The sequence below is a fragment of the Sphaeramia orbicularis genome, chromosome 22, assembly GCF_902148855.1.
Source record: "Sphaeramia orbicularis chromosome 22, fSphaOr1.1, whole genome shotgun sequence".
In the NCBI taxonomy this organism is placed as follows: Eukaryota; Metazoa; Chordata; class Actinopteri; order Kurtiformes; family Apogonidae; genus Sphaeramia; species Sphaeramia orbicularis.
In genome coordinates this window covers 4,079,458-4,092,781 of record NC_043978.1, presented here as the reverse complement: position 1 = coordinate 4,092,781, position 13,324 = coordinate 4,079,458, and the positions used below count along the sequence as shown (strand labels likewise).

At 43.0% G+C, this 13,324-nt stretch overlaps 1 pseudogene; it reads right to left on the bottom strand.

Moving 5' to 3' along the window:
* Nucleotides 1-7,802: 7,802 nt before the first annotated feature.
* On the bottom strand, nt 7,803-13,324 carry LOC115413876 (uncharacterized; annotated as a pseudogene).

The window sequence follows — 13,324 nt, the reverse complement described above, 5'->3', positions numbered from 1 at the left end:
GGGCAGGACACACCCCCATAACCTCCTCACCTGTCACCAGCCCACAACTAAGATGGAGTTTATGAATGGGAGCAGGTACGACCGTCAGTCCCATTTCTCGGACCAGAACGTAATCTCCAGTCGCTGTGCTATCAGAGAATGGTAACACAGAACCCAGAATAAAAGAATGGAATGTGCCTGTGTCACGCAGGATTTTCACCAGAGTGGAAACATCAGCGCCCACCAAAGACACATGGCCATCTGAAATGAACGCAGAAAAATCAGATTGCACTAAACCACAATCATTCATAGATTTAATGTCGTTATCGGGCACACAGGAATTAGCCGGAATAGGATCGATATTGACCCCACAGTTGTCCACAGAAAAAGAGTGTGTCACAGGAGCAGCCAGGACCACGGGCTTAACCTGCGTATTCTTACCAGATCTGCGTGGACATTCTGCTTTCCAATGGCCCCTGTAATAATTACATACCTTAGAGGTAGTTGGAAAATGTGATGATGCGTCCTGCTTCCAGGACCCAGACCCAGCCTCCCGTTGTCTACCAGACAGACGGAACCTGCTGTCCTCAAGGTCTACACCACCACCAAACTGACAGCCTCTGTGCATCAGCACGTACTCATCTGTGAGCGCAGCCGCCTTGGTCACAGTTTTAACTTTGCGCTCGTCAATATGAACAGCTGCGTGAGGAGGAACAGTGTTTTTAAATTGCTCCAATACTATCAAGTCACATAGTGCTTCATAAGACTCAACACCTAGTGACAAACACCACCGATTAAAGTGTGTAATTAACTCTCGAGCAAACTCCATATGAGTCTGCCCACTGTGTTTTTGCCAGGTGCGGAACCGCTGACGGTATGCCTCAGGCACCAGCTCATACACCTTTAACACAGCCTTTTTGACAGATCCGTAAATTTTACTCTCAGCCAGACTCAGAGCAGAATACGCTTCCTGCGCCTTCCCTGTCAGGACGCACTGGAGCAGCAGCGTGCACTCTGCGTCAGACCAGTTCCGGCTGTCGGCCACATGCTTAAACAAAGAAAAAAATGTGTCCGGGTCCCGCTCACAAACCTGAGGGACCAGACGTAAATTGGTTACCACGTCAAAATGTGGAGCCTCAGAGGACTGCGTAGGACCGGGTCCACTACCCTGACTTAAACTCAGTCTTCGTTCATCCAGATCTAACCGTTTAAGTTCCAGCTGCAGCAACAGTAATTCCCTGCGCTGCTCAAACGTTAAGCCAGCGTCTCCCACATCAGAGACCGACGTAGCCCCAGAATCTACGGTCAAACCAACCTGAGGCTTAGACCGAAGAACCCCGCTCTCTAACAGATTGCCTTTAATGATCTGTCTCATAACGACTTTTTGCCGCATATCACCGACATATAAATCAAAACTCTCAGCCACTTTAACCAGTTGCTCTCTGGAACAGCTGTCCAACCACTCCTCTGACGGAGCAGACTGGAAATCGTCAGCCAAGGCCATTTTAAGTCAACCTACCGGAAAAACACTAAAACTCACCTGAAACACCTGAGCCAAAAGCCAGAACACACCCCACAGCCACCACAGCCAGTCCCTCTATCTGCCTATCAGAAAACTTCTCTAAACTCCTCCCTAGTCTTCAGGTGTCTACTGGTGGTGGGTACTTATGCACTGGATCCCGCATGCATAGTGAAGCAACCGGATAAACGGCGACTTCAACTAAAGCATCGGATGTGCTCCCGAGACAACTGCTCTAGTCACGGTCAACACCACCTAAGAAAGAGCCTCCCCCAGCGAATTCCAAAGGGGAAGACGCTCTGAGCCTAACAGGGACCAAACAGCGGCGACACACCAGTGTGAAATGACACGAACAGAGCTCAGAGTTTAAACTCACCTGAACATTAACAAAACACCCATCTGGCTCTCTCTATACACAAACAGACTCCCCTCAAGTCTCCAAAATCAGACAGATTGCGCACACATATGCACAATGAAAAAACACACCCGCATGCCACGTCATGTGGACACTACTATAACCAGAGTCATTCACAAAATCATGCAGTCCCCGCCCACACGGCCGAGACTACTGCTAATGAAAAACTGAATGAACAAACAAACCTTGGCTTGTCACATGGACCAAGGACTGGACGAGCCTCCACTTGTCATGTGATCAAGGAAACTGAACAGACGAGCCCCCACTTGTCACAACCCGGCTCTGAGGTGGTGACCAAAATTGGAGACAGAGGTGATGAAAATATAACCAAGATTTATTAAGTAAGTAATAATAACAAAAAAAACACAAAGTGCTGAAAAACGCCAGTCAGGAGGAGCAGGGCAGAGCGGGACCAGACCAGACAGCCAGCAGCACTGAGACCAGACCAGAGCAGACCAAGAGAGAGTAGACCGGGCCAGACCAGAGAGAGAGTGAGAGCCAATGATCATCCCGGGTGAGCTGCTTAAATAGTCAGGCCTTGGCTGCCACAGGTGTTACCAATCATGAAATCGCCATCTGTAAAAGAAAACTGACAGTGCCCCTAGTGCCCGAAAGGTGCGGGGCCGTAAATATTTTTTAGCCAGTAAATTTTTGGAGGTCAGTAGCTAATGGCAGATGAGGTAAAAAGTAAATTTTATGCCCTGTGTGGCTGTAATCCCAGTTGAAGGCTAAAACCAGGCTAAGGCTTAACATTAGAGCATGACCAGTGTGTCTATGAATAAACACTAAAGCAACTACAAGATTTCACTACATACAATCAAAACTACAAAATGCATACAATACTAATAGCATATGACAGGCCTTTCTGTGCTTTATATTTCCCTTTAAATTTAAACATATGTAATCCAGTAAATAAAGAAGAATTTGCTAAAATTAGCTTTGTGTTAGGTTTGCAAATGTCTGTTCATTATATCTTTGTTCCCTTTGTAGGCTTGTGTTCATATCCCTTTGTCTGCAGATTCAGTGCCTCTGTAAATACTACTATGCACAGAAATGAAGAAAATGCTGGGTTGCACCTACAGCAAAAAAGATAGAATACACATTTGTGTGTTTGTGCAGAAGTGCACAGTCGAGTGGTTGTTTTAGTCTTTTAGTCTGTGGATGGGTATACTTAGCCTCAGACATACAGTTTGGCATTCCACCATGTGTGAGACAGGTGATTAATAATTTGGCTTGGGATGGTCCAAATTACACATGCAGCCAACTTACGAGGCTGTTGGTGACAGACGGGTGAAGCATAAATCTGCATTCAAGTCAGTAAAGGCTCAAGGCTTTTGAGGCTCTTCAAGCCTGCAGATAAACAGTACATGGGTATGGGAATGTCTGTGTGCTCAGAATGTGTTGCTCAGCATTCCACACATGCATTCTGGAGTTTGTGTATGCCTTGTGTGTGCATGTGTAAACTTTTCGTATTTGATGGGCACAGAATCGGCAGAATACCGCTGGAATGAAAGGAAGTGGGGCTTTGCCATGGCAACAGAGGAACAGCAGAATTAAAGGCCCGTGCTCATCACAGCAGGAAAAAAGAACCAAAGACCTGATTAAATGCCAGCATCTCCCCACATGAAGCCACAGCTGCTTTCATTTAGCATTTCAGACAACTGTTACTGTAGATGGTACCAAACAGAACTGGAATGATTAAACAATCAACTTGAATTGATTTTAAAAAAATGATTCAATAACAATTTTTCTGAACGAAGCTTCATTTCTTTAATTTTGCTGACACTAAACATTGGTTCCAATGTTGTTTCTCAAGGATGCTTGTTGTGACACACATGATGGCAGGATTAACAGAATGACATAGAGCATAGCTCCAAAGAGACAAGGTCAGAAAGGCAGAAAAGGTCTATATGCTTACTTTTCTACATTGGAACCATCACTGACTCCTTTAAACTTTGCACATAAACATTAAAAATATTTGTCTTTATTTTTTTCAGTTGTTTGTTAGCTCCATCTTAAGTCCTTAGTAAGTTCGATACAAATGTGTTGAAGACTGCAGTGCACATATTGTTTATAGTTGTCATTTGACTTGTTTGTTATTATGTATGCATATATATATGTACGTGTCAATGGCAGACCGTGCATTTCACACCTAGGCCTTCAGTAGTGCTCCATCTGAATCAATCCACCCCTTAAAAACTATTTTATAGTTATAAAAACCATCTTATTATGCAGAAGTGCAGTATTAAGAGCCGTTGCATCGCAGATAGATAACTCATGTAGCCACAATAAATGCCTTTACTGAATAAACAAACCCGGGGTGTACAAGTTTCCTACTGTTGCTACAACTGCGACACACATGAAGCCTCAGTCACAAATGCCGTTACGAAGGGCTACAAACACTGTGCAAATGATTTATGGACCATTTTGTGCAACCTTCTCAAGGCAGCCATATAAGAATGGTGTGTTCATGGAGTGTTCATGGACCATGCCTAAGTTCGTAGCCAGGTGAGCGATCTTGTCCAAGATTTTCTACGAATGCAGTATGAAACCCCCTTTTGCACAGCGCACTAACAAATGCCTTATGAACTACCTAAGAACAATGCACGACGTTCGCGGATCAGGAGGTCTTTTCCAGGACCCACATGTTCCTGCGGTGGCCACAATTAGAACACATTAAGGTGTTATTAGGGGTCCCATACGACATTCACAGGAAGGAACGCACAGACAGGTGGACATAGGGTGCAGTGCAGCAGTAGTACGACATTTGTAGCATTCTTAGAAGGGTTCAATTGAAACTGTCAAGACAGAGTGAATGACTGGTCTCAAACACACGGTGCAGAACATATAAAGAATAAAGTCTTTTATTAACAGAAAAATAAACTTGAAACAAATCTGCAGAGATAATGCACAGTCCATCAGGACAAGGATCAGGTTGATGGATGTGTGTGTTGGACAGTTAGTGTTTTCAACGTTTACTTCTCTCTATTATTCCTGTGTGTCTTTGTTTTATTCTTATACCTTCTACTTCAAATTTCTTCATCTGATATCTTATTATGACTCCTAATTTCTAACAGTACATGTCCATTTTTGGACAGTAATTTGTGATTTCAGCACCATGGACAGCACACAATCCCAAACACAGAAAATGCAAATTCACAAGAGGCTTAATAATGTAAAAATAGGTTAACATAGTTTAATGTCCGAAAAGAGCATCAATAATCACCAAATTATGCGTGGACATCTGTAATGCTGGGATAGGCCACAGTGCCTCCGTGACCATCTGGAGGATAATGCGGTTCAGAAAATGAATGAATGAAATGATGAATGATTTAAGATTAAACGATGTGATGTTGTTTTTTTGCAGAGGTAAAAGTGGACATGACTACAGATTTCCACACGAACTTTGGTGCTGATTGATCACTGCTCTGGGGCATTAAACTACATTATGATTTTTAAGCGCTTTAGAATATCCCTCTTCTTCCGCTGCTGTTGGACTGAAACAGCATAAGATCTTCCTACCATTGACTTGCGAGCTCCGTGAATTTCACGTAGGGCTGACGTGCATTGACCTTACAGCAAAATAATTCATGAAGTGGCCGTAGGTCTGACGTAGGAAGGTCTCAAGGCATGCTTAGGAAGACCGTGACAACTGTATACGGTGTTAGTACGACTCAGAATCACATCATTTTCTCATGGCGACCTCAAGATATTCTTGCGTTTTGAACGGCAACCATACTGACTTCGTGAGACAGCCGTAAGAAACTACTGCTCCCTCCACGAATGTCTAGGAACTCCAGAGCTCATGTGAAGCAGGAGATTCGTATAAACCCATTGTTCATACGAAGCTTTGTGACTGAGGCTTAAAGAAGCATCAATAATGACCTCATTAACTTGCAATATTATTTAGGAAAATAGCAACATTTTACTCACCAAAAATTCTGATTTGTACACAAAATCCATCCTCCTTTCTTTCCTCAAAAAGAGTTCAACTACTCTGTTGTACAGATTATCCGTGCGGGTACCGGGGGTACTGGTCATAGTTAGTGGACTGAAAGTGACGGACAAATCCTTTTCCTGGTTGTGACTGACTTGCTAGCTTCAGAATTGTCTGACCTGTCTTACCGATGTCCAGCTTTTCTGGAAAAGTTAATCTTGAAAATGGCTTTGACAATAAATTTGCATCCAAATCACTTTCTCCTCCTTCAGCCATTGTGGGTTGATAAAACAGCTATTAAACCAATGCAACTATATTTGAGTTGGTGCAGCTCAATACAGATGCTGTTTGCTATGTTTGGCTACTACACTCTGTGACTATCCAGTCACAGGGTGTGAATACACTGATGTTACCGTATGCCTGCTAGAGGGCCTTGGTGTGGCCAACTCAAAATCTGATTGGTTGAAGCAACAGTGTCATCGAGACTTATGCTTTGCTAGAGGGCCGGGAGAAATGATCATGAAGGCCTCCAGGCAGACTTCTTTTACTTTGACCCTGCCTGGCAACAAATGATGGCTGAAATCTGATTGGTTAAATGCTTTAATATGAAAAGACATGTCTGGAAGCAGCACAACCAAGGGAAAACCTATGAAAGGAAGCAGACAGACCATTAAGAATTGTTTAATAAGTATTCATGGACAAAATATAATTAACATCAGTTTGTGATTCAGATATTTTTTTAGGCCAGCAGAGAAGGCCTTGCAGGCCCTGACAGCCCACCACTGTAATAAACACAATCTAACAATACACAAAAACTGAACAAAAAGAAAAACAATATAAATTAAGGATACAATTAGACACAACACAATACAAACAGACACGGAAAAATACAGTTAATTATAATAAACACAATCCAACAATATACATAAACAGAACAAAAAAGAAAATATAAACTAAAGATTCAATTAGACAGATACAATATAACACAAACAGAAAAATACACACTTAGTACAACCCAACGACATGCAAAATCAACAGAACGGAAAAGACACCCCAGAGAGGGGAATAGGGTGGATCAGCAGCACTCCCTTGGACGCCCACCAATGGGCTTCGGGACACAGTGGGGCAAGCCTGTGCCAACCACGGATAAATCGAAAAGAGATAAAAAAAACAAAAAAACATTTGAGCCAGAACAGCTGCGCCTCCAGAAGAGGGGAAGTACGGCACCAGTAATGGGGAAAGCACACCAGCACCACAGCCTAGCTGTCCGGAGGATAGAGGAGGAGACTAGACTCATGGCTCAACCATGCTGCAGCATAAAAATCATAGTTAGTCAGGAGCCAGGTAGCAGACAAAAGGAAAAACCCACAGAAAGGCAGACGATAGCGACCTACCAACGGATGCACTCCAACCGAACCCCAGCAGGGCAATGCGCTTTTCCCGCCACCCCAGACGTCAGCCACACTTCAATGAATGACAGGAGTTACTAATGCACTTTTACGCATCCGGCCAAAAGGCTAAATTCATGAGTGCCTTACCTATTGCAGAGGCATGCTGATCAGCCACCAGAGTTACAGCCCAGCTTTGCACTGGGTGAAATCACACCACGCCAAGCCTCGTACCACGTGGCTGCAGCCACCACCAGAGGAGGAAGAGAGAGGGCTAAGGTATGGATGCACCTGGGTATATAGAAGGGCACATAGCATCTCCCATTAATCAGTGCCAATTGGGCACATGGACGGTAGGGGAGGAGCAGATCCTCCCGTCACACTTGGTTGCTCAATATAATTTTCTGCACTCAAAATGTCCCACTGCCCTCTCAGAATAAAAGCACAAAAACAACACCATATAAAGCAGAAGATGAGCCCAAAAGGAGGTCAAAGAGGAGGAGGAGCAGAGGGGAGGTCAGTGTATCATGATGAGTCTCCCAGTCTAGGCCTATAGCAGCAGAACTAAGAGCAGCCTGAGCTACCGTAACTATGAGCTTCATCAAAAAGGAAAATCTTAAGCCTACTCTTAAACATAGAGGGTGTCTGCCTCCTGGACCAAGGGAGGGAGGTGGTTCTATGACAGAGGAGCTTGATAGCTGAAGGTTCTAGCTCCTGTCCTACTTTGGGAGATTGTAGGAAAAACCAGTAAGTTTGCATGTTCAGAGCTCTAGATGGATTGTATGGAACTAATAGCTCTTTCAAATAAATAGGTGCCTAGCAGGGGTGATTCTAGGATCAGAGGTTTAAGGGTGCTGAGCACCTAGAGAGCTGGCTGGCCAGGCAAGAGAAATTACATACTTACACAATACATTCTAATGCAATTTCTGACTATTGTTCCCACATTTGTGAAAAAAAAAAGCCTAACATTTTTTGGGTATGAGAAACTCTGTGACTAAACCATCAAAAGTTATTTAAATGCTGAGCCACAGTAAAAAAGGAATGGATTTGAATCCTAAAAGAAATATACCCTAACCCTAATTTCTGGTAGAAGACAATCCTCCATTTTGATACCGCAGCTCCTCAGCATATACATCTATGAGAGAATGAGTTTAACTCCAGAGGAATATTAGTCTCACAGCTACCAGATCTACTTCAAAACACTGTGTGCACATGACAATACATTCACTTTGCAGGTTCTATCAGCGGAACATTTATAAATCTGTTGTATAAATGTACATAAACCAATATAAATGTGGAATAACATTCTCATATTACTTGACCTAACAGCAGTCTTCAACACCATTGATCATGCCATCCTCTCAGACAGACTCCATAACTGGGTTGGTATCTCTGGTACAGCACTGAACTGGTTCCATTCATACTTAACAGACACTTCAACATTCATATCAACAACCACGTATCCTCCTCTGCTCCCCTGCTGTGTGGAGTGCCTCAAGGCTCAGTACTCGGCTCTATCCTGTTCTCCCTATACATGCTACCCCTTGGTCAACTACTCAGCCAGTTCCATGACATATCCTATCACTGTTATGCCGATGAAATCCAAATCTACTTCTCCGCAAAAATCAACAACCTTAATCAACTATCCCCCCTTCATGACTGTTTAGCTGCCATTAAAGACTGGATGTCCAACAGTTTCCTTCACCTAAACCCGAGTAAAACAGAAATTCTCATAATCGAACCAGACACCTTCTACACTTCAGTTGAAGAGTTTATTGGTTCCCTCCACTCAAACATCACACCCACTGTTAAAAACCTTGGTATCATCTTTGACCAACATCTGTCTTTCAAACACCATGTCACTAAGCTGGTCCAGTCCTGTTTCCTCCAACTCAGAAATATTGCCAAAATCAGACACATCCTCTCCCCTTCTGACCTCGAGCTCCTCATCCACATCTTCATTTTCTCCTGTCTAAACTACTGCAACTCACTCTTCACCTGCCTCAGCCAGTCCTCCCTTAATCATCTACAGTTAGTTCAAAATTCAGCCACCAGGTTGTTAAGACGCACCAGTCGTCGGTCCCACATCACTCCAGTACTCCCATCCCTACACTGGCTTCCAATAAAATTCCGCATCCACTTCAAAATACTCCTAATTACTTTTAAAGCGCTGCACAGCCTCGTCCCCAGTTACATTTCTGACCTCCTAGTTTCCTACTCACCCTCACGACCACTCTGTTCATCAAACCTTAACCTCCTATCCATCCCCCGCTCCAACTTCTCAACAAAGATGACCGTGCTTTTGCAATTCTGGCCCCAACCCTCTGGAATAGTCTTCCCCATTACGTCAGATCATCAGATTCTATAGAAACCTTCAAGCGACCCTTAAAAACTCACTTTTATAAACAAGTATTTCATTAAATCAGGACAGTGTAGAGTGTGTTACTTGTGCCAGAAAGTCTGTATCTGCATGTTGAAACGATTTTCTTATTCTTGTCTTTCCTCCTCTATGACCTCCTCTCTGCTCGTCTTTCTCCCTGACCTTTTCTCTCCTAATTCTCTTTTCTGTTTATGCCCCAGTGAATACATGTTACTGACTTGACTTCTTCCCTGGAGTCTCTATGCTTTATTGCCTCACAGGTTTTCCCTGGATCATCACGGGTTTTCCTAGGATCATCTCTGGACCTGCTGCCGTGCTTCTGCCTCTCTCCACCTTCATCGTCATCACTCACTTATTTATATAGTTATAATAATGTGTATTATACTGTTCCATAGATGTTCTAGTTCAGTTATCTGTGCATTAACTGGATCCATGTGTCTCCCCCTACCTCCTCCCTCTCCCCCTCTCCCCCAGTCTTTCTCTATCGCTCTCTCTTTTCTCCTCCTTTACTTTCTCTGTTTAACCCCAACTGGTCAAGGCAGACAGCCATCCTTCAGGAGTCTGGGTCTGTTCGAGGTTTATGCCTGTTAAAGGGGAGTTTTTCCTTGCCACTGTCACCAGTCATAAGTGTTTGCTCCTGGAGGATTCTGTTGGGTTTCTGTAAATTGGGTTAAAATTTGATTTGATTTGATCTATCTCTCCTTTATGTGAAGCACTTTGTAACATGTTGTTTTAAAAAGTGCTATATAAATAAAGCTTTACTTACTTACTTACTTATCATATACTGTCAAAATATCAGCAAACCAGCACTTTTGTCATTTGTTTTCTAATTAATCTGATTAAAATACATAACATTTAGCACATTTAATCTCTGAGGCAGATTATTTCTAAAAAAAAATTGCAGACCAGTGTATATGTTGAGTGTCTCTCTGCTCCCCTCTCTCTCTTTGTGCTTTAACTAAAAGGCAAATAACCAAACAATGTGTTTTAAATCTAATAAGAGAGAGACACTGGTACATTTATCCAACTTACAACATCATTGTAATAGAATATTTGGTTGTTGTGGAAAATGAGGTTACACAAGTTGAATTTACACTCTTACCTGAATCTGATTCTTTTTGTTTAGTTTTTTTTTGAAAAACAAACAAACAAACAAAAGCCAATTGTATGTTCATGATAAGACTGGCTGTGCACGCGCACGCACGCAAGCGCGCACACACACACACACACAATAGGAGTTAATGGGCATCCAGTCAGCCAGTGAGATAAAGACAGTAGCACCTTGTCTTTAATATGAACACATGCACATGACACAACAGCAGCTTCTCTCACTCCAGTTCAGAGGACAGCATGGACTGAACTACATGGAACTTTTCCTAGCAAGAAAAAGTTAACTGCTCTCAGCGAACTCCCACCTAACAGCATAAACAGTGATCTATGTTTCAATGCAGCAAAAATAGGGACTGGTGATGATAATAATGTGTTGGTATTAAGTGGTAGAAGTAAACAAATGTCCTGGTTTAGACCAAGTGCTTCCACCACTACTGCATCCCAACTCTAAAAGGCAGCGCCTGCGCACTGCTCTATACAGGTGGAGCCCTGAGTCAGGGAAAGGGGGGAGGGATGGAGTGGATCAAACCATTTTCTTTTTTTTCCTTTTTTGTCTTTTAAACTTGTCTTGTCCAGCATCCTAACAGCAGAATGGTAGTCTGGCTGCCTTTTGGTGCTGAACAAATTTGCTTTGCCAAGGGAAACTTTATAAAGTATATGAAGCTCCCCTTGATATTCTACTGTCTTTATTATGAGTTTTGCTGAACCACATTTTGATGCCGGACCTGACATGTTGGGCGGGGGGTAAGAAAGAAGAAAGTGGCGAAGACCCTCACAAGAAAATATCAACAATACAAACTAACAACCATGGTGATAATTATAATGGTAACAATAACTACAACCAGAACTGAGTAAACTGGGCTGATGAGAAAGAAAAAACAAAACAAACAAACAAACAAACAAAAACAAACAAACAAACAAAATTACATTAAAATAAAATGCATAAGACCTATTAAATGATTAATATAAGAAAGCATGAACAGAATATCATAAACAACATCCGCCCAAATAATACCAGTAACAAATCCACTCAACATCAGTTGTTCATATTAATCTGCTGTGACAGAGTGACTGCATCAGAGTAAAGCAAAATGAGCAAGGCAAAGAGACTGAAGTGAAGAACACAGACAAGCAACCGCAACCGCAACCGCACCCGCACCCCCTCCAAAGACCAGGGGCCAACAAAGAGGGCTCCAAGGCCCGGCCAACCAGCCGACACCACAGAGTCCCCCCAAGAGGCGACAGTGCGCCCGCCCCGAAGATGGTCAAGGGAGGCCCCAGCCAGAGGCCCCACAGCAGCCAAGCACAGGCCCCAGGGGGCCAGGGATGCCAGCTGCCAAACCCCTGCCATGGGCCAGCCACCCAGGGGCAAGCAAGGTGCTGGTCCCCTGGCCCCATGAGCCCAGGAGCCACTCATCCCCCCGGGCAGGGGTCCTACCCAACACATCGGGAGGCCAGGCCAGCCCAGAAGAGTGGATCAAACCATTTTTGAGACAAGGTGGGCGGGGGGGTGCTGTATTTTTGTTGTTAAAATATTGCGTTTCAACCATGTACTGTATACAGTTTTGACATTTGTCTAGCATGTTAAGAACAGACATAAACAAGAAAAAAGAAAAATTTCAGCAGCCTTAAAATATTTTAGGGTGTTCAGAATCAATTTAGAGGTGCTTCAGCACCCCCCACAATGGACTAAAAACACCCATGGTGCTTAGCCATGAAGGGCTTTGTAAGTGAGGAGGAGCATTTTAAAGTCTGTCCTAGCTTTTACAGGGAGCCAGTGCAGAGAAGCCGACACAGGAGAAATGTGATCTCTGATACTGGTTCTGGTCAGTACACAAGCAGCAGCATTCTGGATTAATTGAAGGTTCTTTAAAGACTTCTTGGGACAGCCCGAGAAAAGTGAATTACAATAAACTGGTCTGGATGTAATAAATGCATGGATTAATTTCTCTGCATCATTCTGTGTTAAAATATGCCTGATTTTAACAATATTATGCAAATGAAAAAAGGCATTTCTAGAGATCAGTTTAATGTGTAAATTAAATGATAAATCCTGATCGGAAATAACGCCTAGACTCCTCACAGTGGTTTTGGGCTCCAGGTTAACACCATCCATGGTGACCACTTCGCTAGACACTGCATCCCTAACATTTTTTGGGCCAAGCACAATGACTTCAGTGTGGCTCCAAAATGACAACACAGCATGTGAGTTTTGTCTGAGTTTAATCACAGAAAGTTGTTGGTCATCCAAATTTTAATGTCTTTAATGCACTCCTGTAGTTTAGTTAGGTGATTGGCTTCATCAGGTTTAAAAGGTAAATATAACTGATATCATCATTGTCACAGTAAAAGTTGATGGAGTGTTCTTTATTAACTTACTTAAAAGAATAAAATAAAACTAACACATTGAGCCATAGGAATCCACGGGTTCTGTAGGGTAAATAAAATGGGGAGCTGAGTTTTTTTTAGAAGTTGTTCATAACTGGAGTAAAAGTGAACTTGGTGAGTTTGTTGGGTGGCAGCGATGATGGTTATTGATAGTTACCTTATATATTTGTTTGAAAGGGATGATTACATCATTACTGTATGATGTCAT